This window comes from Ictidomys tridecemlineatus, unplaced genomic scaffold (assembly GCF_052094955.1).
Source record: "Ictidomys tridecemlineatus isolate mIctTri1 unplaced genomic scaffold, mIctTri1.hap1 Scaffold_44, whole genome shotgun sequence".
Taxonomy (NCBI): Eukaryota; Metazoa; Chordata; class Mammalia; order Rodentia; family Sciuridae; genus Ictidomys; species Ictidomys tridecemlineatus.
The window spans coordinates 656564-661355 of record NW_027522848.1 but is presented as its reverse complement, the minus strand read 5'-3'; the positions used below and the strand labels follow the sequence as shown (position 1 = coordinate 661355).

Sequence of the window (4792 nt, the reverse complement as noted above, 5' to 3'; positions counted from 1 at the left end):
GATTAACCCTTTGGAGTCTATAAATATTCTTGGAAAACTAAAAAAAAAAATAATTGTGAACAGCTCAGTCATCTGATGAAATAATAAAGGATCCCCTGTTCCCATTCCTAATAGAATGTTTAAGGAAGTTTCACTGTGTTTGGGGTTTGCTTCCTAAATTTTAAAAGTAACTTAGCTTATCATGGCAAACTCAGAGCTGCATGGTAAATCATGAGTAAATCTCCCTAGGTACCAATAGTGAATTTTATCAAGCCACATAAAGTTGTAAGCTGCCTGACTCTATTAAATTTATTATGAGATTAAAGTGGATAAAATTTAATTGGTACTTATGTTGGTTTGGAAGAATAACATCTTACCAACAAAATCAAGGATTTCTCTAAGAACATGTGGTAAAGCAACAAACTGGCACTTCCCTCTCTTTTGGTCATGCCACCAACACTAGAGTGAATTACATGCACAAAATCCTAAACCCAGGCTCTTAAGTAGAGCCTGATAAATAGCAATTTCAATGATATCAGATAGAGAAAAATACTTGAAGAGTATTCTTTGTGAGATCATACCCCAGGAAAAATAAAGTGTAACCAAGAAATTTCATTGCGATTGAAATGGTTGCCAGTCTGTTCATCCAATGGGGAACTTCAAAATTCAGACAGGGATAGGTACTTCTGTTTCATTTTTGAGTCTTCTTGCTACTGAAGTTGTTACACTGTTCTTTTGTTTTTGTTTATCTTATTTTATTCTATTATTTAAATGGAGAAATAGGAATAACCAATGTGTAATATCTAATTTAAAAGCTGCTCCACTGTGAGAGGAAAAAAATTATATAATTGGTTCCAAAAGTCATATCTAATTCCTGCAAGGTGCTCTATGTTCTTGGATTGCTCTAGCAATACAACAGTAACAGACAGTACTTCTTGTGTGACCACTTCATTAAGAATCAAAGCACATCTGTTCTCTTTCCTACAGGTACCAGAACATATTTTGGTCAGGTATAAAATGGAATAATTTCAAATCTGATATATCTACAAGTTGAAAAGCCTTACAGGGAGGTTTCACCCTGTCATGTTGACTTAGAGGTCTGGATTTTCAAAAGCCACTTCTCTAGACTAGTTTCTGTAGTGGTTCATGTAAACAAAACATAAGTAAGACTATTCCTTCTGTAGCTGCTTTCATGGAACAACAGGATTACTTGAAAGTGTGATGTTAACTAAATATAACACAGGCAGAGAGTGAGCTTCTCTGTTAACCACCCAGTGATGTAAAGGTAAAAGGTCATCACTGGAAAAGAGCAGATACAAATATTTTAATGTTTCAGAAAAAAAGAAGTTCTGCTATACATCATCTTTTGTAGGAGTAGAGGAATATATATTTTTGACTCCAGAAAACTCCACCACTGATCCGGCAGTACTTTTCAACAGCCAGTGCTGCTTCCCAGCTCCACTGACTCTATCTTGAATCATGAGTAAATATCCCTAGGTACCAACAGGTTTAAATTACTTCTGGCTGGAGGATATAATACTTTTCAGCCTGCTGGACAGCCACAGCCTCCACTGCACCATCAAACTTGAATGCAAACATTCCCCCATCAAAGCAAGCCAGGTGTCCCATCTTCTTTTCCAATTGTCCATTCTTGCATAATCCAATAAAGATAAGACCACTCTGGGACTTCTTAATAAGGTGTTTCTCTATAGCCTCAATAGCATCATCATACATCTTTCTTGCCTCATGATCCATTTTATCTGATATCAACCATCTATATTCATAGATACTGTCCTCCATACCACCAACTAATGTATAATACTTACCCCAGTGCCCTGTTTTGGGGTTCAAATAATTTGGATAAATGCCATTTGGATGATCCATTTGCTGAAGTGCTTTCTGAATATGCACGACCTTTTTTATAGTAAATCAGGTCCCCTGTCAAGTAGCTGAGGTGGACAAATTCCATATGTAATGTACCAAACTCAGCCAGAATGCTGCTACCTGCAAATGCCCACCCCCAGTTCCTCCCTACTCCAGTTTTCAGATTCACCCTTCCCCAGGGAATCCCAGTAGGTGTGTTAAAAGAAGTTGGGAATTTCTCAGCCAACTCTACCACTTTAATCTTGAATATCTCTTCTCCTGAAAGGTAATATGCTGCAAGAAGGTGTCCAATAAATCAAATGTTAACTTCAAACAGACACCTCTGAATTCACACTGAAATCAAGGTTGTCTTTGATCCATCTTTGTCCAACAAGAAATTCATCATGAAGTCCCATGATATAAAGGGTATCCAAAGCATCTACTATGGTAGCACTCAACTGTGAACTTCCAAATATGTTAGTATAGTGTTGTTTCCTTGCAGTAGGTCTGAGTTCATTATGACCCAATTCATATGTCCTATAATTATCCCAGGCATGTTTCGTCATCTCTTTAATTTTTCCTCTTTTTCTTATGTCACTGTCTACTAGTCCACCACTTATTCCTACAAGATTTAGAATAGGGACTGGTGGCAGAGGTTTGCTCTCTCTTTTAATATTTATTATTTAGTTGTAGTTGAACACAATAACTTTATTTCACTTATTTATTATTATGTGGTGCTGAGGATTGAACTCAGTGCGTACATGACAGGCGAGAGCACAACCATTTGAGCCACATCCCCAACCCCTGTATTTCCTCTTTTGACTTCTTTAATTTTTCTTTTGCTTCTTGCAGGGCCTTCTCATAATCTGGTTGCATCTTATTTCTCAGATGGTGGTCTTCTTTTCCTCTGTGTCTATGTTCATCAGGTCCATGGATCAGGAAGACAGCAGGAGTTTTAGCCCCTTTGCAGGCATCTATATGAAGAATTAATACATCTTCTAAACCCAGATCAAAGTGTTTGTATTTTGAAGAGTCTGGAAGGAAGAAATTGCCCAGAACATGTGGTGATGAAAGCACTAAGAATAAGGAGAAGGATAAACTTCTTAGAAAGTCTCAAGGTAGCTTGTGATGTGAGAAGGAGGATGGCCCCAGGTTCAGAGGTGGAATCCAGCATCCTGACAGGGGCAACAGGGCTGGGGGTAGTCATCCTTTAGGCTCTTGGACAAAACATTTTATAAAGTTCTCATCTTATAACAAATGTACTAGACATTGAACCGTTTTCAAAATCTTAACAAATAGGATAAACTCAATTTTTTCCTCTCACAGGAGTGTTGAGATTTTTAAAAAGTATCTCTTTCATGGTCGCCCAATTACATCTGGAAACCTGGGTGGGCTTCCAAATGATTGCTAGTTTTATGTCCTGTGATATCTTCCTGCCATTAGACTTTATATACTTAATCAAGTTGTTACAAATCTTCTCTTCATTCCTGGGAGTAGATCACGCAAACCACACTGCAGAAAAACTGCAAGGTGGGTTCTTCCATTTCCGCACCCCAGTGAGATGATCAAATGTGGTCTCTCTCCCCCACCAGGAGGATAGCGAGGGCCAAGAAGTTGTAGAAGGTCCACTTAATCTCCTGGATGTCTCTATTCAACTGTCTCTTAACATTCGTGGTGGTGGGGGAAAGGGGGCAAGTGTCTGGGGAAACGCGGGTCTCCTCAGAAGTTTCCCAAAAGGGTGGAAGGTCTCCCACCTCTCAGGAAGGCTGAGGCATCTGCAGTGGGTGAAACAAGGAGGTTGGAGCCAACAATCACCCGCACCTCACCACCCACCCCACAGACGCCTGGCGCCTATGCTGCACCCTCCACTGTCCACCCACAGGGCAATCACGCCTCAAATACCTGACTCCTGGGATCTGCAGCTGCACTGTTGGTTAGGGAGCGGAACTTCCTCTTCTGGAGGCCACTCAGCGCCCCGACGGGTGCGGGGGAGGGGAGGCCTGGCAACCGCCCCCACAAGGGTCTTTCTCCTCCTCCTCCTCCTCCTCCTCCTCCTCCTCCTCCTTCTCCTCCTCCTCCTCCTCTTCCTCCTCCTCCTCCTCCTTCTCATCCTTCTTCCAGCGGCCAGTTCAGTAGACCAGGCACCTGCACCCAAGCCTGGTCACCACTGAAGGTGCCCTGCCCCGCCACAGAGACCGACCCCCGCTCCTCCGCTGCTTGGGAGGAAGCCTGGCCCTGTCTCTTGTCCCAGAGCCTGGGACAGGCGCCTGCTCATTCTTTGCTGCGCCTTGGGGAGGCGGAGGTCTCAGGCCGAGGGAGCTCCCGCGCCTCAGCTTGCAGAGGTCGGCTCTGGCTTCTTCCAGCCCTGCCACCGGCCCCCACTGGGGACCTCCTCTGTGCTGCCTCCTGTACCTCCCAGCGGTTTGCCCTGTCTGCGGCGGGGGAGGCGGTGATCCCACGCATGCGGGGCTGCAGCCTGGGCCCAGTCCCCAGTCTCCATAGGCCCAGAGAGCAGAACCACCGCGGGGCTGACACCTCTGGGGCGCAAGCCTTAGAGCAGTTGGGTGGAGGAGCGGGTGAGGGGACATGGACCAACCTGCCATCTACAGGTTTTTTTGTTTGTTTGTTTGTTTGTTTGTTTAACCAGAAGTCACAGGTACACTAAGATGGAATCAAGCTTGAAATTAAAAAGATGTAACTGCAGAGGTTTCACCTTTTTAAAAATTCATATTTAAAATAGTCCTAGGAATAGAAGAGTGTCTTGTTCACAGAGCCACCATGTTTCATCTTTCATATTTGTTGCATTATACAGTGACTGTCACATAATAACTCTCAATAAAAATCGCTACTTTAATGAAAGCTATTCTTAGCCAGCAGGACGAAAGATCATCCCCCAAGGATGATGGGGAGAATCTGTGAGTTAAATAAACCTATTTCCTCTGTAAAGAAT

The 4792-nt window shown here is 43.0% G+C and overlaps 1 pseudogene; it reads right to left on the bottom strand.

Moving 5' to 3' along the window:
- Window positions 1-1169: 1169 nt before the first annotated feature.
- LOC144373578 (mannosyl-oligosaccharide 1,2-alpha-mannosidase IB pseudogene) lies at window positions 1170-3386 on the bottom strand (annotated as a pseudogene).
- Window positions 3387-4792: the final 1406 nt, after the last annotated feature.